We start from the raw sequence: 26209 nt of genomic DNA, 5'->3' as shown, positions 1-26209 counted from the left end.
GAGCAACCTCATTTATTCCCAGAGTGGATGACCTTAATTTGCTTCAGCCAAAAATGAACAGAGAAATGATGAAGAACAGAGCCTGTTTCTTTCTCAGTGGTGTGCTCAGGTTTGAAAATTAGATGAGATGCTGTCTTTTTTTTCCTTCTGTATTTTCCTCAAAATTTTCCGGGCTCTGTACTCTTTCCTCCACCTTAGCCCATAGTTTCCTATACATTTTAATTAACTAGATACAGTCATTTTTCCTGCCTTGTTAACCTGATAGAGTCTGATTTTCTCTGATAATTGTAGATTAACTAAGGTGGTAATTAGTTTGACTCCATGAGTGCCATATTTTTCTTTTTGTTGATACATACTTCCAAACTGTAACAACATATCCAAATTTAAACAGTATCTCAATTTCTTTGAGGTAGTGTTATACATTGTTAAGACTGTAAGTTTTAGAATCAGACATAACTGTTTAACTACTAACTTTGTTGCTTACTCCAAGGTGTGGGGCTTGGAGTGTATTTCTTAATATTTCCTGATTAACAAAATGTGGAAAAAACCCCCTACATCCTAAGAATTGTTTGAGAATTAAATAAGTTAAAAGGCCTCCTTAAAAAATAACTTTTTTCCCAAGCAAACACTTTAGCTAATATTGAAGTTTAATATTGATTCTCTAGTCTTACTTTTTAAAGAGCTTAGTTAATGACTAGTCTTAGCATCAGTAAATGCAGGAATAATTACCAATGAGGAATTATGATTTTGTGACATTTAAAATTAATATTTTGGTGATACAATTCTATCATCTGCAAATTACTTTGAGTTGAAAGTGACAATCCATATTTAATACAATATTTTATTTTGCTGATGAGGAAAGTGTAATTGAACAGGAGTTGATTGACTTGAGGAAGATCGTACAGACAGTTAAGTCAGGATAGATTCATGGATTTCTCGTTGGGGGCTAATACACTGCATCCAGTGATTTCTCACGTCTGTCCTCTTCTTTCCATTTGTACAGTCTTCATCCTACTTCAGAACCTCACTATTTTTCACCAGGACTAAATCAAGAGCATCCTACTTGGTACCAATATCTTCAGGTTACCCTTCTCGCCAACCCATCTTCCTTGGTGTGGTCAGATTAATCAGATTGTTACATTCTCCCGCTCAGATACCACTACTGACTCCCCTTTGTCTACTAAGTCAATTTCAAACTCATTAGCCTGCCGCTCAGTGTCTTTCACAATATAGCCTCAGGTTCATGCGTTCATTTAATGAGTATTATTGAGTGCCTACTATATGCCAGGTATAGGTGCTGGGAGTATAACAGGGAACTAAACACAATCTCTGCTCTCACTGAGTTTATATTCTAGTTCAGTGGTTCTCAGAGTTAGTCAGGGGACCCTGAGGGGCTCTGTGACTCTCTCAGGGTGTCTGCAAAGTAAAATTGTTTCCATAATAACGCTAAGATGTTATTTGTCATTTTCACTCTCAATTTCTTCTCTTATGTGTATATAGTGAAGTTTTCCAGAGGCTACCTGATACGTGATATCACAACAGATTGAATGTGGAAGCAGATGTGGGAGTCTAGCTGTCTTCTATTAGGCCAGAAGTTAAGGAAAATTGCAAAAATATAAAGCAATGCTACTCTGTTAATAATTTTATGTGAAAATTTTTTTCCATAAAAATGTTCTTTACATTAACATGGAACGGGTTTATTTTTGTTATTTTAAAATGAATACATAAATAAATATTTAAAAATTTATCAATTAAAAAAATTAAAACAGCTTTATTGAGGTACAGTTGACATGCAAAGTACTGCATATATTTTATGTACATAACTTGATGAGTTTGGACATATGCATACACCCATCAAACCATCACCACAATCAAGGTAATAAACATATCTGTATCCTCCAAAAGTTCTCTCTGCCCCTTTTTTGTGGTAAGAACACTTAACATGAAATCTACCCTCTTTACAAAAAATTTTAAGTTCACGACATACTGTTCTTAACTATAGTGCACTATGTTGTACGGTAGATTTCTATAACATTCATCTTACATAACTAAAACATTATATCCATTCGAATACAGTGAGTATTTATACATATATCCTCCATAAACCAAAGCTCTTTGGAGCTTTTCTTGATAATTTTTAAGAATGTAAAGGGGTCTCTGAGACCAAAAAGTTGGAGAACTGAAATTCTGGTTATTCTAGAAAATAAACAGATAACAGAGTTAACACACTATGGCATCAGATAGTGACAAAGGTCATGAAAAAAAATGCATCAAGAAAAGGAAATAGATCAATTGGGTGATCAGTAAGGATCACTATCTACAACCTGTGCTCTGGTTAAACTGAATCACCTAAACTTCCTTGAACACAATCCATACTTTTTACTTCCAGCCTTTGTAATGCTGTTTTTTCTGCCTGTTTCGTCTTCCTCCCCATTTCTATCTACCAAAATTCTGTTCTTCTTTTAGGGCCCATCTCAAATGCCACTTGAACCACTATTCCTTCCTTCATTCTCTTCTAACAGAAGTAATTTGTCTTCCTTTTATTGTTCCCATCCTCAACGATAATATTTTGATTTTATGACACTCATAATTTTATTCTTTGTACAAATTTACAGTGTTGTGTATACCATTCATGTCCTTCTCAAGTTTATGAAACTTCTTAAAATTGGAGACTGTTTCTTATTTACCTTGAATACAAACCTTCTCTGTATCAGTGAGGCTTAGGTTCAACAATAACAGAAAACCTCCAAATAATAGTGGTTTCATCAGGATAAAAGTGTGTTGTTTCTCATTTAAGTCAGAAGGTAGGCAGTCCAGGGCTGGAGTAGTGACTTTTCCTCTAAAAGTCTTCAGGCTGCAGGCTTCTTCCCACTCACTGCTCATCCAGCCCAAGAATGTGGTCCTCAGCCTCCAAATGGCAGCACCTGTTTCAGAAGGAGGAGAGGCAAAGATGAGGGGGCTAACAATAAGCATCAGCTCTCTCTTAAGGAAGGTTCCTGGAAACCCCATTTGTAGAACTTAGTCATGTACATGACTAGCTGCAGGGGAGGCTGGGAAGTGTAGTCTTGATTTTTGGTGCTCTTGTGCTCAGCTGTGGATAAAAGGGAGAATAGACACTGGGGGACGACTCTCAGTGTCTGTTACACTCCTGAAAGTGTCTACCATAGGCACAATTCCAGGTAGAAGCTTAAAATTAACTTTTAGCAAGTAAGTAGTACTGAGATTCAATCTCAAAATTATTTGTTGCATAATGAATTCAGGGGGACTTTTACACATCATAATTTGCTTGTTTTCTTTAAGGGAGGTATTAGAAATGATCGAGGAACTCTACAGTCTATTTTTTCAAAGTTAATTGTTTCAAGGTTCACCAGTTGATCAATTATTATACTGCTATTAGACTAGGAAGCCATTTTTATTAGAACCCCCAACTTGTTGTTTTCACCATTTCACCTTCTCATGCTTACTCTTCCCAGTGGTGATAAAGACTTCACTAAACCCTTCCTTGCTGGAAGTGTCCCCAAGCTTCCTGGTATCATGTGATGCTCTTGTACTCAGGTCTCCCCTGTAGACCTATCACAGAGAAAAATACCCCTCAGAAGAAATCCTTGATGTCTTGCTCAAGTTGTTAGTTTAGTCTGCATATTTGTTCCACATAAAAGCAGATAAAAAATTTGTAATTTCAAAGTACTAAAAATATTGGGGCATTGAACCTATGCTATCAACATATGTTTGCTTTCCAATTTCTTCTCATTGCATGTAGATCTTAGCAGATGATTAGAGTCTACCTTTACGTTTTGAGTCTGGCTATTTATTCCCACAAAAATTTGCACTGGAATCTACAGAAGCATCTTCTGACCCACTTCTGCCCCCCTTTCCCCACACCTTCTCACACATAATGTCTACTTCTGGTTCTTAAGGCTTTCAGGAAATAGTCACTCCTCCACAAGAAAGTCTGGGATTTCTGGGATACAATTGAATTTATATTTAAAATAGTCCATCTGGTCATACTAAGCAGTCCCTGGTCTACAAAGATAGAAGCTTGTAGTTTTAAGATGCTGGGATTTACCCCAGAGGTTAATTCTTTGAAAAAGTTGAAATAACAAGGAGAAATTGTTAGAAATGGCATTTTCTGTGTTTGTTTATTTGATTTTTCATTTGTACAATCTTATTCTCTTCGGACTATACACTTCTTGAGGACCACCTATGTGTATGAAGTAACAGTTATAAAGTGAAAAAGAGTTGCCAGTAGCTGACAGTGATGGTGACATGGGATTTGTTTTACCATGTGGCATGAAATTCCCACAAAATAAAGAACACTACATAAGATTGCATTTATCATCTATTCATTCATCTCACAAATATTTATTGAGCACTAACCAAGCGCTCAGCACGGTGGTAGATACTAGGAGACAGTGGTGAGCAATACTGATACAGTTGCTGTCCTTATGGTACATATGATATACGAGAGAAAGACAAAGAAGTAATAACTGTAAAATGTGATGAATGCTTGTTGGGGAAGCACAGATTGTTATGGGAGGACTGGAGGGGGGCATTTACCCTAGTTACATTCCTTTTGGAGCTTTCACATACAAATACCTCATTTGAGGGCTTTGTGAGTAGCCCTCACAAAGCCCTCTGCAATGAGTCATGCAGGGATTATTCTTATTTACAGATGAGGAATTAGAAAGATAAGCAAGACCCAAGTTCCCATAGACCCAGACCTGGGCTTGGGACTCCAAACCCAATGCTCTCATCATTGCTGGGGTGCCAGGGAGTGTGAATTTTGTGGAGTGCTGCATATGCTTCCAGGCTTTGAAGTGTCCTTATCCCAAGCTTACAAATCCCATTGGCATCAATTAATTAATTCTTGGCATCTATCGTAGCTGCCTGGAAGTCATGCGAGTGTTCTGGCCAGCATGGCTCTAAGTGCTCTTTAACTCAGGCTAGTAATCCAATGTTCATGCTGGGGGCAACCCCTGCAATTAGGAAAGGGGCCAGGGGATCTCTCAAGCAGACACAAACTACAGAAGCTCAGCCATAAAGCCTTAGTAGGATGAGCCACCATCTAGCAGTCTGCTCGGTGGGCTATTTTCCTGTCCTATTAAGTAGAAGTCAGATTCTCCAAAGACAAAACAATATTAACATGCTCAGTTCATTTTGCTTTATGTTTAGTACCATTGAGCTGAACAGAGGAATGAACACAGCTGTTGGGCAGAACATTTCCCCTTAATGCTCTGTATACCCAACTGTACATTATTCCCTGATTATTCCAGAAAAATGTCTTTCTTACAATTTTTTGAACCTGTTGGAAATTTCCAAGTGATATTAGAGGCCTTCAGGGAATAGTGGGCTCTATTAATAGTTCTGGTAAAATTGAGGAGTTTGTGATAATTATTTCCTTGATTTGTAGTGTAATAGACCACAGGCTTTGGAGTCAACCTAAATTGTTATCTCAACTCTTTCACTTTCTGGCTGTGTCAGTGTGGGAAAGTTTGTGGACTTCCTTGAGCGTCAGTTTCTTCAAAGGATGGTTGTGAGGTTTAGAAGAATGACATGTAATATAGCTAGTACAGTGCCTGACACATAAGTGGTCCTCAATAAATGGAAAATATTATTATGGTGGTTAAAAACCTCTTTTTTCCTGGGAACTCAATGCGAACTCTAGTGTCTCTTCTAAGCCTGACTTTTCTGGCAATATAAGTTCCTCTGGACCTTTACCTTTACTATTAATTTCTTGTTTTGTGTCCTCCATAGTTAGGGCCTATATGATTATTTAACCCACAAATACTCAGTAATGTTAATTTACTGTCTTGCGGGGGAGATAGGATATAGGTAACAGGACTAAGAATAGCAAGTGACAATAAGTGAGGCAGACAATTGGTGCTATGGGATTTCAGATTAAGAAAATATGACCATGGACTGGAGTTTCTGAGGACTTGTGCAGACGCAGTCAATAATTTACACTTGGATAGACTAAGTGGGGAGGTCTGGAACCTGGGGCCAAACCTGGCTAGGTAGGGACACCAGATAGGGGGGTGAGAGAATGACTGTCAGGTATTGATGGACAAAACATGGTGTTTCAGTGGTAATGGAAAGAGATCAGAGTCCAAGCAAGTAACTGGCCAAAAGGCCAAGATAAAGCATCTAAGATGTCCCAACAGGTAGGCGGTGCCCAGTGAGGGGGACTTTGGGGAAGATAATATTCAAAAGTCAAAGCACACAGTCATGCATAGTAAGTCCTCTGCTAGCTAAATTCCACTTCCTTTGGCAGGAGACTTGGGAAATTAGCTCAGTTATTGAAGGTTTGCAGGGTCCAAACTGGTGGTAGGGTGAGATAGAGACAGTGTAGATAATTCTAAAACTTAAGTGAACATGTGGATCTTAGGACAATGCTTCTCAAAGTCCCTGGATCATCTGTTTCAGAATCACCTGGGAACCTTGTAATAAATACAGACAACTAGAATCTGAGGGAATGGATCCTGGGGATATCCATTCTAAATAGGATACACAGAGGATATTGTGTACTTTAAAGTTAAAGAGTACTGGATAATTCACATTAGATGCCAGACTTGAGAGCCAGGTCAGAGAGTCTTGAAACAAAGGATCAGTGACCCTGTGAAGAAGTCAGACTTTTCTCACTCTATGAAGAGTGGTATGCAGAAGGGCTGGTTATATGAAAAAGAAAACTGCAGACAAGTCTTTTGTCCTGGCAGTAGGATTGCAAGTAGGATTTCAATTTCTCGTCTGGAGAGCTGGGGGTCTCTGGAACAAGAATCAAGGCAGACAGCATCCCAAGGACAAGAAACAGAGTAGAGAGACTGGGGATTGGGCAAAATATGATAGAGGATCTGCAACAGGGATGCCTGTTTTGCCACTCCTCCACCCCCAGCCAACTAGCTGTGGGCTCCCTGAGGGCCCTCGTCTTCACCCTTATTTCTTTTGCACTTAATATAGGGCCTGACACAAAGGACGCTTTTAAATGTTTATGAAACAAACAAACAAATAAATAAATGCACGATTTGACTAGTGGTAAGGGTGATTTGATGCTGAGTTCTGGACTGTGGACTAGAGTTACCCAAAGGTCTCCTGGATCATTTCACACAGGGTCCTGGGAGTTGAGTTCGGGGCTGCACTTGGAGTTTTGGAGCTGGATAGAGGGAGCAAATAGGTTGACTCAATACAAAGACTGAACATACAGTTAAGATAGTTTAGGACATATTTTGGAAGAAAGTGTGATTTCAATCTGCTTTGAAGGCAAGACAGACATCATATGACTCCATTCAATCTAACTCCATTAACATTAATTGGGCATCTACTCTGTGCAATGGATGAAAACCCAGTGGTGAGTAAAATATGGTCCTTGTCCTGGAGGAGACGAAGAGGTAGAGAAAGGACCAAAATACAATGTTATAGGGGATGTTAAAGGGGACGCTATCTAGGGAAACTGAGAGAAGAGATAATATTTCCCCGGGACTTAAGAACTGATCAGGATTTTCTCTATAGCTAAGGCAGTGAGGCGCTTACCGGGTGGATAAAACAGCCAGAACAAGGGTAGGAAGGCATGGGAGTGAAGGTGGTTTGGGAGATGACCACAGTGGTCTGGTGGGTGAGCACACAGGACATATTATGGGCAGTGAGTTCTGGATCTTGGGGATCATGTTAACAGGGCATAGTTTATTCTGTAAACTTTTGGATTCCTCAAAGTGTTTTAAGCAGTGGCATTACACAAGTCAACTCATGTTTAGAAAGTGATTTTGGACCACAGGGTAGAGGAAGGCCTGGAGGAGGGAGAGAGGCTGAGAGAGGAATCTCTTCTGGGGAACCGAGTGAGTTAAACAATTGCTGCTGAGATACTAGTGGTAAATAAGGGTTAAAGATAAGCACCATCAGAGTGAGCTGTTTGCCTTTGAATAGGCTCTCCATACCTGGAGGGGGTGTGAATACTAGGGGAGAGATTCGCCAGGCTCAGGGAGGGCACTTTTGGTTGTCTCTTGTCCATTCTTCCCTCACCCACAGCTGGCCCTTGCTCGCTGGTCTGCCCTGAAAATGCAATGCAGTTCTGTGACCTGGAGGAAAGTTCACAGGCCCCAGAGCACAGGTTGTTCTGTGATGTTTAAATATTGACCAGCATGAACTTTTTCTCTCTACTCTGAAGAGTCCCTCCTCAAATCAAAAGCATTATATAAGCATCATCTGGCAGGTCTCAAACACACCGATTGTTGAGAGCAGAGACAATAACTTGTCTTTTCCCCAAATGGTGCTCAGCCCTGGGATCAGAACTTAGAAGCCTAATTGTTGTTGCTACGTGGATTCTTATTATCAAAGTCCTAGTGTCGCATTTTCTCAGCTCTGAGAAAAGTTCTTGTTTTTAGGGTCAATAAATGTGTTAGAAAGTTGTGTGAATTAAAAGAAAATGGAAAGGATATTAAAATTGTTCTCTTTCCATTCTTTCACTCTTTCCTATGTACCCTCTTCCTCACAAACCCAACAAAAATACTCTCTCTGCAAGTAAACTCTGTGTTTAGAGAATAACAGAAATGACTTATCATATGGTATGATTTTGCCCTGATTGTGTAGTAATGACAAGCAAGAAGGAATGTTAGATCAACAATAAAACCACCTGGGTTATGTTCTTTCCAATGGCATTCACCAAATTGTGTAATTTGGGGCAGATTACTTCAGTTTTCCTAGGCTTAATTACTATAACACAAAGGGTTAGATTGGACTCCATCTCTACAATTCCTTCTACTTCTAAGAATCGGGGATTCTATAAGCTACCCAGCCATGATGACATATTTCTTTGTGTGAGGTGGAAAAACCTGAGTGCTGCTTTGAATATCTAGTTACCTTTTGCTGGGCTGCACCTTGTAAACCTTGTAATTGCCCAGCTGTGAGACTGAGGAAAGAGCCCGGAGGCAGCAACAGAGACATCAATGGTTTATTGGACAGGGAATCTTACAAGTCTGAAGCAAAATGTCCTGAACAACACCCCACTGTGTACAGCAGATGGCAGGCAGGACATGGTAGCAATCTTCGCTACTTGAAGGAGAAGGAGACTACCAGTTGCAGGGGGAATTGATGTTAGGTTGGCTCCTCAGTTACCAGGGAAATCAGCAGCCGGGGCAGAGGGCAAGCACGTAGGCAGTTACTGATTAGGCTCTATTATTAAGAGGGAAGGTCAGTCAGGTGAATAGAGTGTAGGTGAAGCAGGCACTGGTTGAGCAGCGGGTGTACAGAGAGCAAGAGAACAGCCATCTTGGGTGGCCTGACCATACACCTGTACAACGGACATTTGTTGACTGCTTGTTTGGTATCTATTTCTTCATTTCTCCAACAGTCTTCGATTTTTTTCCCCTTAGGGATAGGTTCTACTTTGCTCAGCTATACAGCTGGTGTGGAATGGACACCATATTTGGCTCCAGTGGTGGATCCTGACGGGCTGAAACCAACCAATGTATCCCATTCCTTGGGTGAGGCAACTGGTTCCAGGATGGGCATATTGACAGTGATAGGGGAGGAAATGCCCCCATTTGCTGGAGGCTCCTGGGAAGGAGGCTTCCTTTTTCCTATGTGGGAGGTGGGTGAAGAGTTCCTCTTCTTCTGAGGTGGTGGAAGAAGTGAGATCTGGAATAAGTGTTACCACGAGGAAGGCTGAGGAGGTCAAGCTGTCATTCAGAGGGTAGAGCTCAGAGAATCACAAAGGAGCCAGAGCCTGGGGACTCTGTGAAGTCCATGTCAGGAAAAAACCATGCCTGAAACAACTTCTGGCCTTTAAAAGATTTGTGAGCCAATGAAATCATGGGTTTAAGCTAATTCAAACTGGTTTTTCTGTTGCCAACAGCTCAAAGATTCCTAAATAGTTTTTTGAATTTACACTAAATATGTTTTTATTAATCTTTTTACCCCTTGAAATTAAAATCTTGCTTATTTCTGAATTTGTTACACCCAGCTCCTAAATCACCACCTGTGAAAGGTCAAAAACAACAAAAATGTAGAGAGTCAGTGTTTGCTGTGCTTCTGTGCTTCTCACAGAAGTTGCTTTATAAATGTTTGCTCAGTGAATGAAGTGAGAATAAAAGGAGGAAAGATAATATTTCCTGGACTGGGGAGGAGGTAAAGTAGCTTTATAGAATTTTTTTATACTGGGGAGGGGGGGCACATGCTAATGAGGAAGGGTATGGGTGATCATAAAGCCTAAGCTGCTGGGCCACCACAGGCAAGAATTGTCCTTTCTCTTCTCCTTTGAGATGTTGCCTAATTTTTTTTTTTCTTGCCATTTAGAATTCAAGAAGGACCTAGAGTCCCCAAATAAATTTTGCTTCAATTGAATCAACTGATTAATTTAACAGATGTTTTATGAGCACTTACAACAATCTCTGCACTCATGAAGTTTACTATTTAGTAGGGAAGACACATAAATAAGTCAATAATGATTAGAAAGTTGCTGAATATTATGAGAGAGGAAATATAGGGAATTATGTGAACACAGCAAGGGGACCTAACCTAGACCAGGGTAAGGAAAGCTTCTTTGCGGAAATGGTATTTAAGCAGAATCTGAAGAATGAGTAGGTGGCAGTCAGATGAAGATGGGGAGGGGAAGTGTGTCCCACGTGATGATCCAATGGCGGCAGGGTAGAGGCACCTGTGAGGACCCGAGAGCAGTTCAGAATAGATGAAGGGAAGAGGAGAATGGTGAGGTAAAGCCAAGGAGAGGACCAGGTTTTGCAAGTGTCTGTGGGTCAGGTGAAGGAGTTTGGGTTTTGTTTGAAGGAGAGTGGGAGGCTTCTGCAGGGTTTACGCAGAGGAGCAACACGATCAGATTGGCATCCAACTTGGACCACTTCTGGCGCAGCGTGCTGAGGCCCCTCCTCCAGCTCTGTTCCACTGTGCGTCTGCACTGTTGCCTCCGCTTCCTCTCTAATTGCTGCCTCTTTCCTTTTAAAACACTGGAAAAAAAAAAAAAAAAGGGCACTATTTGTTCCCAGAACTGGTTACAGCACTACTTTTGTAAGCAATTTGTTTTTCCTGGTAAATCGGATTCTCTCTTTCTTAACTATGGTTTGGGTTTTCGGTAGCTCCGACCTATCATTCAGCACTGATTTCCAGCTTTAAATCTTCAAAATAGAATCCGGCAGGGCAGGCATAGGTTCTATCAACCTTGTCTGTGACTGGCTTTCCAGCAGCTTGGAAAGCAGCTGCCGGTGTGACTCATGCTGTGGCCCTATCTTGGGTCTTTGGTGCAGGCAGAGCCCAGGTGCACCTCGCTCTTTTCCCTGAGGTGCATAGCTGCCCTTTCTGACTCACAGATATCTCTGTCCTCACTCCTTCCAATAGTTCTCCATACTGGAAATCAAAATTAGCCTCCAAAGGTGTAAATCAAAGTCCTCAGTCCTCTCTTGCACCTGTTGTACACACCCTAAGGCAAACGCATTGCTTTGCTTTGTTTCACTCTAAAGGGTTGAGCCTTCTTTCAGGGTCTGATTGTAAACTCCGGGAGCGCAGGGACCTCTGACTGCATCTCGAGCTTTGGACGCAGCAAGCGCTGGATAACACCAGTAGAATGACTGAAAGAGAAAAGACATGAAAAACTTCCAGGTCTGGGCTGGACGGTTATCAGGAACAGTGCTTTGCTGGGAGCAGACTGGCAGCTGGGTTGGAAAATGTGAACATCTGTGTTTGATAATTTGAAGAGCACCTGATTGACTGGTAATCAGAATCACTGCTCTGAAGTCTACTTAGGACCCAACTTATTGACTGAGAAGGATGCGCTTCTCAATAGGAAGGGCACACTCAACAGAGAAGGCTACCACAGGTCCTTTACTGGGCAATTCCTCCCCTGAATCTCCAATATTGTTGTAAGGTTCAAATGAGATAATCCATATAAAGTGCTTAGGAGAATACCAAGTATAAGTGAGCAATCAGGCCCACGTTGTTGTTATTCTTATTGTGGAGGTTGCAATCATTACAGAGAACAGTCTCTGTGGATGGAGCTGTCATCATTCTTCCTGAAAGGTGGCAATCCTTTCGCTTGTTTGCTGAGCCATCGATCTCTGCAACAATGATTTATTGAGTGTTTAAATGTACCAGATACTAATGCTAACCAGTTGAAACAGGTGTGCTTTATTTTCAGAGATTTTGGTTTCCTCTTGAGGCATATCCTTCATTCAGAAAATAGTTACTGAGAATTAATCGAATGGTCACCTTTCACTTGTGGATTTAGGGCAAGGGGAGATGATACTGATGGAACAATGCATAGGTTTTTCTGCTTTACCATGACAAACTCTTATCCACCCTGGCTCAGTTTATTCCCATTTTTTTGCTTGATTTTTCTCACAGTACACTTCACCATCAGACATACTGTCTATTTTATTAACTGAGTTGTTTACTGTCTGCTTCCCTGTATGAGCCCCACAAGGGAAAAGATTTTGTCTGTTTTGTTCCGTGCGGTACTCCCAGCTCGGAACTGTGCCTGGCACATGTGCCCTGTAATGATTTTGTTGAGTGAATCTGCCCCACCTTTGAACGGTCCATCTCATACTCTGGTTTTGCCATTCTTTCCTTAGACTCTTCCCTCGGGTTGGAGCTGTCCGGTAGAATATCTGGCTATTCTGACTTAAGGTTGCCTTGCTCTGTGGTTCTTTGCAAATCACACTATTGAGGTATCCAGATATCTGGAAAGAAGGCAAAGTGGCATCTGGCCAGTAACTCACTAACCATCTTGAAGATTTTATGCGGATGAGAACTGTTTGGTTTATTTCAGAATCCATCAGGAATAATTCTCATTTGGAAATAATAACTTTTAAAACACATTTACTGTGTGTGTCCTATACCAAATGCCTTACCTACATTTTTTCACTTCATCCTTACAACAAATCTATGAGGTCAGTAATAGTATCTAAATTTTATGGGTGAGAACATCAAGGCACAAACTAAGAAAGCTGAGGGTCACACAGCTAGTGTCCATACTGGAATCTGAATCCTAGTCTCACTGACTGCAAAGCTCACCCACCAACCACTAGGCTACCCCTATAGGCTGTTTGGACTTCCTGTTATGGGCTTTGTTGTATATTTGTACCAATTCTTTCATCTTGAAGGAGGCAAACAGACTTCATTTCATTGATTCCTGCAACCAGCGGCTGTCCTGTCTTGCAAATGTTCTTCACCTTAGTGATAGCAAGATCACATCTTAAATAACAAAGGACGGAATACAGGATTTTATGTTAAAGATCACTGTACTAGCTTCCAACAATTTAATTGGTCAGATAGACATATATTGCTTGGTAATGCAGTTAATGCTTGTTTCAAAATGATGTGGATTTCAAAATGATGTAGAACACTAGTTCTCAGACTTTAGACTGCATAGAAAGAACAGCTTGTAGAACTTCAAACATTTGAGCCTTACTCCCAGAGATCCTGACTCAGCTGATGTGGGGAATCTGGGTTTTTATTAAGTCAGGTGGTTTTGATGTCAATGGTCCTTGACCACAATTTAAGAAACACTAACACGGAAACATCAGGAAAAATAGAATCGAGGAAGGTAGCTTCAGAAAGGGGCTAATATATAATATCAACTGATCTAAAATACCAAGAGCCTTAGCATATCCCAAACATGCTTCAGACCTCTTTTGCATGTGAAATTGATAGGTTCTCTGAGAATATTGTAAAGAGAATTTGGAAGTGTTGATCAGTCCTTAAGGAGACTAAAATTCTCCAGTAAGGTATGGTGCAAGACTCATGTGTGTGTGTGTGTGTGTGTGTGTGTGTGTGTTTTGCTGTGGGGCAGCAAACATAAAGTGTAATGATACTGATATATAGGGAGAGATCAAGATGCCTTAACTCCTTCCTTGGAACACTAATTTATAATTAGTGGGAAAGGACTTTTTGAGCAAGTTATTGGAGTTGCCACCCAAATGTTTTCTGACTTAGCCCAGGGGGTAGCTTTTATCATGTTATTTGAAAGATTGTCATGTAGGAAACTAAGAAGGTGAAACTACCCTTTATGGGAGATTTACTAAGAAAAGAGAACAAGGTCACACTTAGTCTGATAAAGAGATGCAACAAGAGTGGAGAGTCTCCCCTTATATTTGTGGAAGCAACAGGATCAACCCAGGAGACCAGTGGGGCAGCACTGAGAGGCTGGAGAGGGCAGTGGTGAAGGACATGCATGTCATTGTGGTGGCATTGCTGGCAAGACAGGACAGCATCAGCAGGGGCTGGCGAATAGTGTTGGGAATGACTTGGCCACTTCAGTAGGAGGAAGGCTAGGCCTTGGATCCCTAATCATTCCTCTTGGTAGTGACAGAGCCCTGTTAAAGCCAGGGTCCTAAAAATAACTAACATTTAGTATAGTACTTACCATGTGCTAAGTCTTTATCTAAGTCCTCTGTATTTATTATTCTGAGGTTAAATTGTTTATCCTCCTTGACCTAAAAAGTGGCAGATGTGGGAACTGAACCCAGACAAACTTCAGAGTCAGTTTGCATAACCGCTGTGCTATATGGCTTCTCCCACATGCCTTAATGCCAGTTAGCTTTCCCTATTCCAGATCATATAGGTGAGACCCTGGCCAGCTGCTTCTCAAGCCTGTGACATTATTAATTGGTAGGGTAAGAGAAGGAGATAAGTACCGATCTTGACTTGGAAAATGACTTAAGAGAACACCCTGGTCCATGCCAGACTCAAGAGAAGTTATCCAAGATATGTTTACTCAAGTGAAGAATGAAAGAATCTTGTTTAAATGGTTTGAGGACATTATCTTTGAGTATCTTACACTTGAACGACTCATGCTAATGACAAAATTAGAGACTGTTTATAGTCATAAGCTGAACCACTTAATGCAGATTGGTAAAATGAAGCATTACATATCACAGCCAGGAAAATGATGTGTCCTTGAAAAACCAAAACCAAAACCAAAACAATGTTTTGTTGAAAAAATAAAAAAGTCCAGACCCCTCATATTTTCTTCTTTCTCAACAAAGACAGGGTCTAATTTGAAAAGAAACCTAACACTCCTCTTATTGGCTTATTTTAATATGTTAAGAATTCATAATGAACCACCTGTACTCTGCTTCTGCTCTTGAAGAACTGTCCCCGAATCTCAGAGCTTTCCAATGCTGATTCCTTTCCTTTCCTTTTTGCTAAAGAAAATAAGATGCAAAAGTAGGAGCTGACCCGTGAAGCTTGGAGAAGTCGGGGTGCTTTCTGAAAGTTAAGCCAGCAGCCAAGAACCACCCCTCGGAAGACGAAGGAAAGAGCAGCTACCTGAATGACGGTCACAGCAGTGCAGATTCTCACGGCCCCAGCCAACCTCCCCTGCCTCTGGCCTGTTCTCTTACCCACACCGAGGAAACTTCCATCTCTCAGCCCTCTTTGGCACACCTCCCCCTTTTGCACTGGGAAGGCAGCTGTAGTGTGTCCATTTGAAAGACAAGAAAACAGCATAGGTAAACAAGAGATTTAGATTGCATCAGGATTATGATGCGGGCAGTTTATTTGTGCAGTTCTTAGTATAGGAAACAGATCTGGGTACAAATATCAGTAGGATTAAAGAAAGTATTTTCTGTCATCAAAACTGGTTTTTAAAACGATGTCAGGAAACAAAAACAAATTTGTAGCAAGATAAATACTTGTGTGCTGGATTCATCAACAGAATGAATTGTTAAATCCACACAATGTTATTTACTGTTTTGGGGACACATGTGGTTTCTAAGTGGCTTCTTGCCACTTTGGCCTTTATTGGCCTCGCTATTTTCCACTGAGGGGCGTCTGACTGTCTGTCTGTACCACTGCCCTGAGTCTAAGCAAAAGCCCATGGAATTGACCAGCTGTTATTCCTGCTGTCCTTGGGAGTGGACATACTGGTGGAAAGGGGGAAGTGCGGAAGATTCTCATGAACACTTCGTTTGTTTTAAGAACTCAAACATGAATGCAACCTCTAATCATGAAAAGACGATTGCTTTAGGACAGGTTTGTATCATTTGCCCCTTCAGTCTGAAAATGGAAACTGTCAGGATTTGTTAACGCATGTTGCTGATGATGTATGATAGTGCTGCAAGCGGGTGAAGAGCTTCTAAGTGTGTGGTAACTCAGCCTTTTTCTTTGTCAGATGTTCTTTCCTTCTACACCTCAGTTTTGAAAAGCCTGACAAGGAGTTTGTTGAGAGACAAACAAAAATCTTTAAAGGCTTTCCATGTGCTCAGCGACAATGCATTGTAAGCAATCCTCTTAGAGGTGCTAAGCTTCTAATGAGGCAGTGGAGAAAAAAAGTAAATGTCAATCTAATGAGCTTTGTTGCGCTGTGTGTCATTAAAGAGGGAAGGACTCAAACAGTCATTGTTCTTTTTATTTCAGGAAACTTTGCATAATAATACTAATGAAAAAAGAGGCTCATTCTGAACAGAAAACAAGAAATAGAGCAGAGCTATCTCCTATCCACCTGGTAAAAGGAAATATCAGGTGGCCCCTCCACCCACCAAGGCCGGGTGCCCACCTGGTGTGATGATGCAGGTGGAGATGAGGTGCAGCGGGCATGGAAGAAGGAACCCGAATCCGCTCCTGCAGAAAGAGAGGGCTTCGCAGAGGAAATGTTACGCTTCTTCTATTCACCTCTGTGCTGGTCTAGTTGCTGATAAGGTCGTCGGATTTTTTCTGAATGTAATAGCTGAGAATCAGTCCCTTTGTGATGAGGCCCAAGGAAGACAGTTTTTGGAAGGAAGAAGCCAAGAAGGATGGGTTTGGTCGCTGCTTGATGAGAGGGTGGGTGGGCAGCCGGAGAAGAATTAAATGTCAGAATCTTGGAGAAGTGGTTACTGACAATCAAGTGGGGCTTTCCTCCTGTGGATCTCTATTCATTTTTTTGCTTTTTATGATAAGAAACTCAATCACTGCTGTCTGCTCTGTGACCTTCAGTTGCCACAGCTACTTTCCTCTGGGCTTGCCCAGTATAAGTTTAGATACAGAGGAAAAGAGGGAAAGCGAACATCAGGAGGAAACTCAAAGGTATACACCAGAAATGTTTTCTTGGTTTGGAGAAGTTTCTTTTCTTTCTTTTTCTTCTTTTTTTTTTTTTTTTTGATTTATTTTATTGAAGTATAGTTGATTTACAGTGTTGTGTTAATTTCTGCTGTACAGCAAAGTGATTCAGTTATACACATATATATATCCATTCTTTTTCATATTCTTTTCCATTACGGTTTATCACAGGATACTGAATATAGTTCCCTGTGCCGTACAGTAGGATCGTGTTGTTTACTGGAGAAGTTTCTTCTCCACCTTTGTGGCGCGGTGGGCTGCTTACGTAGAGGGTGAGCCGCTCAGGGAGTGTGCAATCTGCGGGACAATCAGGGGTCTTCCCAGGCCTGATATGGGTAATGAAGGCGTCCCCTTGCTGAGGCTCCTCCCCTCTCACTTAAATGAATGGATTCAGTGGTTTCCTAGTTTGTTTCCCTGCCTCCGTCTCCCTCTTTGCCTTCAGAATTCATTCTGATTACAGCCACAAAACTAACCATCCTCAAGCAGAGCCTGGATCATGGCACCCTTATGCCCCAAACTCCGTGACAGCTCTTGAGGGCTTGCCAAGTAATGTTCATGCCGTTAGCCTGCCCCTCATTGTCTGCCCTGCTCTGGGCTTCTATAGATTACCTTCCCTGGGCTCCCTTGCTGTCTGGCTTTGGGTGTGGCCACTGGCAGGCACCGGTGGGCCGTTGGAGGGTGACAGCAGAGGGAGATGGGGTGCCTGGATATTTACTCCTCTCTTCCCTCTCCCTGTAGATCCCTGGCAGTGACTAAATCCCATTCCTCTACTTAGGCCACGACTTATATCAAGCCACCCCCCTTTCACAGGGCTCTGGGAACTCCACTTCCTTCTTGTTGCCCATTTGGAATGGCGGCCTGCTCTTGTTAGGCCCTGCAGACTTTATCATTCCATGAGGGATACTTTACCTTGCCCACTCCTCTTAAATAGTACACTTATTAAATGATGTTCCTTTACTCGTTTGGGTGTGTCATCTCTTTCTTGCTACAATCCTATCTCCATCCTGTCCTCTTGCCCAGACAAACTGAGCCACTTGCTATTCCCCAAATATACAGCTGTTCCTTCTCTGTGCCTTTGTGATTGCACAGTTTTCTTCACCTAGCCCCAAGGACTCTCAGGTTTGGAGGGTCCTATTTAGTAGTTAGCTGGTTCAGTATCAGATGCTTCAGTCCTCTCTGTACATCTCTGCTAAACAACTATCTCATCTTTGTTTAAATATTTCTGGTGGCAGGAATTCACTGCCTCTTAAGGCATCAGTAGTCATTCATTCAATTAATTCAGTGAACAGTTTTTGCTGTCTATTATGTGCCAAGTGCTGTGTATGGCCTCATCTCTCAAGAGGCTCATAACAATGAGGAGATGAATGTATGAATAAGCAATTTTGGTACAACGTGATACATATTACTTTAGAGATATTCACAATGCCATGAGAGCGTGGACAAGTGATCACCTAGTTCTATCCTGTTCAGTCAGGATAATCTTCCCCCATGAGGCAATGCATGAATTGAGACTGGGAGGATGAATAGAAGCTCTTCAAGCAAACAAGAGTGGGTAGAACATGCCAGAAGAAAGGACCGAGATGTGCAAATGCACAGGCATTTAAGAGATCTTGGTATGTCTGGGCAATGACAAGTTGGTATGGCTGGTGAGTCTGAGAGAGTGTCGGGAGAGGAGTTCTTCCTCATATGCATTTAGAATCTATCAACACTGTTCTAAACTGGATCACCTATGCTTCTTCCACCTCAAGACATTTGTACAGTCCCTCTGTTTTATTAAAAAAGCTACCCTTTAAAAACTTCTTAGCACTGTAGCAATACTGCCCCTATTTTAGAGATGATGAAATGGAGGCTTACAGAAGGTCAGTGTTCAAGGACATGCAGCCAGTGGTGAAGTCAGCATTACTATCCAGGCAGTCTGATTCGGACCCTGAGCCAGAAGCCACTGTGCATTCTGCTGTCCTCCTTTCACATGGATTCAGGCTCCTGGGTCAACGTGGTGGTTACTTTCAGGTCACTCTATCTTGTCAATATTCATTTTATGGAAGAATGTCCAGAACTCATAATGTCATAGCATGAAGGGAGTTGTTTGACCAGTGCAGTTTAGGGCAGGACTAGTGTTTCCATTCATCCAGAGACCATTCTCACAATGATGGAGATGCAGATCACATGGCCTTTCTTAGTCAGGTCTTAGAGTAATGATCAGTCTGCAGTCAACCAAAGTCACTAAGTCAACACTTATCCCTTCTTTGCCTGCCTAAATTCTGTTAGGTCTCCATTTAAGTGTCATTTTGGAACCCTTAAACTAGTTTAGGTCCCCCTGCCGCATGCTCTCAGAGCATTTCCTACTTTCCCCAGTGTGATGCTTATCACAACTTATGTAGGTGTTTATTTAATGGTCTCTGTCTTCCTTGATAGATCTTAAAGCTCCATGAAGACAGAGGCTTATCTTGATTGCCATGGAATCTCTTTAACTTAGCATCTGGTAGGTGTTCAGTGTGTACTTGTTGAATGAATAAATCCTTTTCCCCGTGTGCTATTGTTTCCATCCCTCCTTGACCTTAAGAGTCACCACTGTCTTGACTTCTGGCAGCACTGACTAGTTTTGCCTATTTTGGACTTCATATAAATGGAATCAAACAGCATATACTTTCTCATGTTGGTTTGTCTTGTTCAGTGTATCATGTGTACTATTTTCAATCTGTCACTTCCTACCAGAGTTCTAGAATGGCCTCCAAGATTTCCTACCTCCCCCTCTGATACACATGTTCTGCCTAATTCCCTAGCCTGGGAGTTTGCTGGATTTTACTCCAGGGATTAGGTCATCTTATATGGCACAGTTGACTTTAGAAAGGGAGATTATCCAGGTGGCCCTGACTGAATCACATAACCATGTTATTTTATTTATTTTCTTAATTAACAGTTTTATTGAAAGATAATCCACATACCATAGAATTGATCCGACTTTTGTCCTGCATTCGTTCCGGCTGCCTGTGGGCTTGGAATTAACTCTGCCCTCTTACTCTGTGTCCTCCATTCACCTCACTTAGCTCTAGGTTTTACTCGTTCTCTTTCCTGCCTCCCTCCTAGATTGATTTCATCCACCCCACTCCATTTTTCTTCCTCATAGTTTAGTAACACTGTTTCTATCTTTTAGTGGTTATCTTAGGATTTTTAATGTGCATGTTTATCTTAAATTTTAATTTTTACCCGTCTTACAAATACAGGTAGTATAACTCAATTCCAGGCACACCTGCAGATGGCTCTGCCATCTCACAGTTACCGGCCCATCAATTCCACCTTTAGCTCTGCCTACAGGAGTTGACTTTTGGCCTTTCCAAGTCAGTTTTGGACGGATACAGTAGTCACAAAGGCCATCCCGTTCCTGTTCCTGTGAACACGGGAGAGGAAGAGGGGCCAGGGAAGCACCCGTCAGATGCCCACTCCCTCCTCACTGCTCCCTGTTCCCCACCCCGCAACTTTCATGGAGCATTCTGGCATCACCAGAGGAGGCTGGAGCCCGGATCTGGGTCACCCCTCCCCCAGGTGTGAATATTGTCTTATGAAATAGAGCAGCTGCTGGTATATTTTACACTTTTTGGAAAATTCTTTAACCTTTTAAAAATGTTTTTATTGAGGTATAATTGACATATAGTATTACATTAGTTTCAGATGTACAACACAGTGATCCAATATTTGTATACACTGCAAAACGATCACCACAATGCCTAGTTACCATCTGTCACCATACAAAGTTAATACAGTATTACTGACTATAACTTTTTTTTTTAAATGAGGGTTTCTACAAGGGTGAGATAATTTTGTTTTATTGTTAGAATTTCTTCTTTTTGAAGGGAACCTAGTTAACTCCTATGAGCTGGAAGCCAGGAAAAAGAAAGTAGAAGTAGAACTAGTACAGGCAATATTGCTGATAATAGATTGCTGTCATGGTAAAAGGAAGATGAAAATTGAAATAATGAAATATTCTTATTTTACAATAGAGGGAAGGTTAGACTCCTGACAATGGACCTGGTTTCCAGTATCAGATGACTACAATTTTTTTTTAAACCATAGCTAATCCACAATAAATGGGACAAAATTATACTCCTCAGGGTGTAAAATTTTCTAAACTCAAGGTAAATCAAGTAAACTGGGTGCTGTATAACCAGTCTTAAAGCACTGACTCAATCAATATAACATAAGATTAAAGTATAGTTTACAGATATTCTTACTTTCTAATTCCTCCATTTCTCTCCTTGCATCAAGTTAGAATGAGAGAAAAGATCTTTGTCTCAAAGTCAGAATCTCTTGCAGTGAGATCTGGTAGACATTTTTGAGAAAAGTTTTTATAAAGATTTGGAACAATGTAAATGATTTTTGGTAAATTCATCCAGGGATAATTGTTTTTGTGCTCCTCTTTCTTATTTATAAATTTTTCTGTAACCAGTTTTAGAATTCTGATAAAAAGTTGACTAGATAATATAGCTGTATGCCATTTGCTCTAAGCAGTTTAAGAAGCAATATAAGTGTGCCTGGCATGGTATATTGTAATGATAACTTCTTTTGGTTGAGGACTCCAGGAAGACTAAAGCTAAGGTTGAAGTTTGAAGTAATGGTTAACGTAATGTATAGACTTTTTCTCCAGTGCTCTCTACACTGAACAAAAGGAAACCCTTTGTAGATAGCTTGAAAAAAATTATTTAAGGATAATGCTGCCCACTCAGTGATAAGTTATGGAACTTCTTATTTCAAAGTTGAATGTATGAATATAGCCAAGAGACCCTAATAAAATTATTGAGAGAAGCAGATGATTTGGGATAAGTCCCAAAGCTTCTGAAATTGGTAATATGAAGGACGACCCATAAGGTATGACAGTTATCACTGTCAGCTGAAGCCTTCTAGGGCAGACCACTGGTCTTATGCACCAAGGAATTTTTAAAAATGGCAACTTTGTGACTTGTGGCACTTTCATGCTTCAAAGTGTAGGTAGGAAATGAGACTGTGAAGCAGTAGGTAGAATGCTGTCATTATATCAGTATTTTTGAAGAAGTGAAGCATATGGTTTGTTTTTCCACTCAAGTATATCAAGTTACAATTAACATCGTGAGATTTTGATGGATTTTCTCTACCTGTTAATGGTTGTGTTGATGAAGTTTTCAGAGGAAGAAACCCCATCTGACTCTTGATTCTGTGGAGCTTATAGTGATTCCATAGGGATCCTTTGATAGAAGACTAGTTTTCATACAAATGTTTCTAAACATTTATTTGTTTCTTGCCTTGCTTCAGCAACTTTTAGATTTTGGATACCAATGGTGGTTAGGAGCCAGAGCTCTCACTGCTGTAGACAAGGGTTGATGGCTATTCACAGATGCAGTAATCATTTTTTAAAAAAAATTTAATTTTATTTATTTATTTTTTATACAGCAGGTTCTTATTAGTTATCTATTTTATACATATTAGTGTATACATGTCAATCCCAATCTCCCAGTTCATCCCCCCCACCGCCCGCTTTCCCCCGTTGGTGTCCATACATTTGTTCTCTACATGTGTCTCTATTTCTGCCTTGCAAACCGGTTCAACAGATGCAGTAATCTTAAAGGCAGCTGGATGTGGTGAGAAGAGTAATGACTAAAGTCAAGCAGTCTTGGGCTGAAATCTTGCTTTGCTCCTTAGTATCTGTATTAGTCAGGGTTCTCCAGAGAAACAGAACCAATAGGATCTCTCTCTCTCTCTCTCTCATCTATCCATGAGATAAATTTCAATGAATTGGCTCACAGTCTGCCATCTGCAAGCTGGAGACCCAGGAGAGCTGGTGGTATAATTCCAGTATGGGTCCAAAAGACTGAGAATGAGGGGAGTCAGTGGTGAAAATCTCAGTCCAAGGGCGGGAGAAGACAGATGTCCCAGCTCAAGCAGGTAGGCAGGAAGGGGGCAAATCCTTCCTTCCTCCGCATTTTGTTCTATTCAGGCCTTCAAGGGACCAGGGACCGGATGGTGTCTACCCACATGGGAGAGGGCAATCCATTTTACTGAGATCACCAATTCAAATGGTAATCTCATCTGGAATTCACAGACTCGCCCAGAAATGTTTAATCTGGACACCCCATGGCTCAGTCATGTTGACACACAGAAATAACCATCATAGTACCTGAGTGACTTTGGGAAAGTTACCACTGTTGTGTACCTCAGTTTCCTCACTGAAAATACAGAGATAATAGCTACATTGTTACACTATAGTAAGGATCAGAGATAGTCTATTCAAAGTGCCTAACACAGGGTAGGAACTTTATTTCTTTTCAACTGGTTTTTGTGAGAGGGGGTCAAACAGTGAAAATATTTTCTTTCAAAAGCAGCACATGCTTATTGTAGAAAATTTAGGAAACACAGATAAATACAAAGAAGAAAATAGGGACTTCCCTGGTGGTCCAGTGGTAAAGAATATGCCTTCCAATGCAGGGGACGTAAGTTCGATCCCTGGTCAGGGAACTAAGATCCCACATGCTGCGGGGCAAGTAAGCCTGTGCGCCACAACTACTGAGCTCGCGCACCTCAACGAGGGAGCCGCGTGCTGCAAACTATAGAGCCCACACACCCTGGAACCCGCGCCACAACTACAGAGCTCATGTGCCCTGGAGCCTGTGTGCCACAACTAGAGAGAGAAAACCCTTACGCCACAACTAGAGAGAAGGCTGCTTGTCACAACGAAGAGCGCGTGTGCTGCAACTAAGACCCGACACAGCCAAATAAATAAATAAAATAAATAAATATTAAAGAAGAAGAAAATAAACCCCTCATGATCACAACACTGTTAATCTTTTAGTAATATTTTTCCTATTTATATCTTCAGTGTGCATTTCAATTATTTTCTTCTAGTGCATCAGTTTTAAGGACTGCATAGTATTTTATTGTATGGGTGTACTATAATTTAATTAATCCTTTAAGTGTATGTACACATTTTGCTATTATTAATATCCTTGTATATGCATTTATGTGCATAAGCATAATTATTTACTTAGGATAAATTTTTAAAAATAAAATCACTGGGTCAAGAAGTGTGTACCTTTTGAAGGTTTTTGATATGATTGGCTTAATTATCTTGTCAAATATTGCATCAATATACACTTTCACCAGGAATGGATGGCAGTGCTCATTTTCCCTTACTTTTCAACCTCTGGGAGGCAAATATGGCATATTATTTGACTTTGCATTTTGAAACTGTTAGTGAAATTGGAATCAAAAGATCAGATTTATTGATTTTTTTTTTTTTTTTTTTTTAAATTTATTTATTTATTTATTTATGGCTGTGTTGGGTCTTCGTTTCTGTGCGAGGGCTTTCTCCAGTTGCGGCGAGCGGGGGCCACTCTTCATCGCGGTGCGCGGGCCTCTCACTGTCACGGTCTCTCCCGTTGCGGAGCACAGGCTCCAGACGCGCAGGCTCAGTAGTTGTGGCTCACGGGCTTAGTTGCTCCGCGGCATGTGGGATCTTCCCAGACCGGGGCACGAACCCGTGTCCCCTGCATTGGCAGGCAGATTCTTAACCACTGTGCCACCAGGGAAGCCCCCTGATTTATTGATCTTTTGCATTGCATTTATTTTAGAACTGTTTTAGGTTCACAGCAAAACTGAATGGAAGGTACAGAGATTTCCCTTATACTCCCTTCCCCCACACATGCATGCCTCCCCCATTGTCAATGTCACTCACAACAGTAGCGCATTTGTTAAAATTGATGAACCTACATTGACACATCATATTCACCCAAAGTTCATAATTAACGTAGGGTTTACTATTGGTGCTGTACATTCTGTAGGTTTGGACAAATGTATAATGATCATTATAATAATCATCCAGAATATTTTCCTTGCCTTAAAAAATCCTGTGTTCCACCTATCGCTCCTTCCCACCCACCCCAACCCTTTGCAACCTCCTATCTTTTTACTGTCTCCATATATTTGCCTTTTCCAGAATGCCATATAGTTGGAATCATAAAGTATGTGGTCTTTTCAGATCAGCTTCTTTCACTTAGTAGTATGCACTTAAGGTTTTTTCATGTCTTTTCATGGCTTGATAGCTCATTTATTTTTAGTGCTGAATAATATTCCACTGTCTGGATGTACCACAGTTTATTTATCCATTCACCTACTGAAGGACATCTTGATTGCTTCCAAAATTTGGCAATTATGAATAAAGCTGCTATAAATACCCTAGTGTAGATTTTTGTGTGGACATAAGTTTTTAACTCCTTTGGGTAAACACTAAAGAGCACAATTACTGGATTGTATAGTAAGAGTATGTTTAGTTTTGTAAGAAACCTCCAAACTGTCTTCCAAAATGGCTGTACCATTTTGCATTCCCACCAGCAATGTATGAGAGTTCCTATTGTTCTATATCCTCACCAGGATTTGTTGTTGTCAGTGTTCCAGATGTTGCTCATTCTAATAGGTGTGTAGTTACATATCATTGATGTTTTAATTTACATTTCCCTGATGAGATATGATATGAAACATCTTTCATATGCTTTATTTCCCATCTGTATATCTTTTTTTGGTGAGGTGTCTGTTAAAGGCTTTGACCCATTTAAAAAATTGGGTTGTTTTGTAATTGTTGAGTTTTAAGAGTTCTTTGCATATTTTGGACAACAGTCCTTTATCAGATGTGTCTTTTACAAATATTTTTCCCCACTGTGTGACTTGTCTTCTAATTACCTTGAGCAAAATCAGAAGTTTTTAATTTTAATGAAGTCTAGCTTATCAATTATTTCTTTCATGGATCATGCTTTTGGTGTTGTATCTAAAAATCATTACCAAACCCAAAGTCATCCATCTTTTCTCCTATGTTATCTTATGGGAGTTTCATAGTTTTGCATTTTTACATTTAGGCCTATAATGCATCTTGAGTAAATTTTCGTGAAGAGCATAAAGTCTGTGTCTAGATTCACTTTTTTTTTCATGTGGATGTCCAGTTGTTCTAGTACCATTTGTTGAAAAGCCCATCTTTGCTTCATTGCCTAACCTTTTCTCCTTTGTCTAAGAAGGGTTGACTATTTATGTGGGTCTATTTCTGGACTTTCTATTCTGTTCTATTGATCTATTTGTCTATTCTTTCACCAGTACCACATGGTCATGATTCCTGTGGTTCTATGGTAAGTCAGGTAGCGTCATTCTTCCAGTTTTGTTCTTCTTC

General features: G+C 40.8%; 1 protein-coding gene across 5 annotated transcripts in view; it reads left to right on the top strand.

Annotated features, from left to right (window-relative positions):
* Positions 1–26209, top strand: part of LOC309611445 (uncharacterized protein) — a 118103-nt gene that overhangs the window by 57944 nt on the left and 33950 nt on the right. The window contains exon 1 of one of the 5 annotated variants that reach the window (XR_014234531.1): positions 1688–16998. The exons of the other annotated variants lie outside the window; for them this stretch is intronic. The gene's annotated coding sequence lies outside the window, so the exon portion shown is untranslated. Of the gene's footprint in view, positions 1–1687; positions 16999–26209 lie in introns of those variants that run through there. 5 annotated transcript variants of the gene reach the window in all.

The sequence above is a fragment of the Balaenoptera borealis genome (assembly GCF_965194805.1).
Source record: "Balaenoptera borealis genome assembly, chromosome: 1".
Classification (NCBI taxonomy): Eukaryota; Metazoa; Chordata; class Mammalia; order Artiodactyla; family Balaenopteridae; genus Balaenoptera; species Balaenoptera borealis.
Note: the sequence above shows the minus strand (reverse complement) of the source record. Positions and strands in the feature narration are given on the sequence as shown.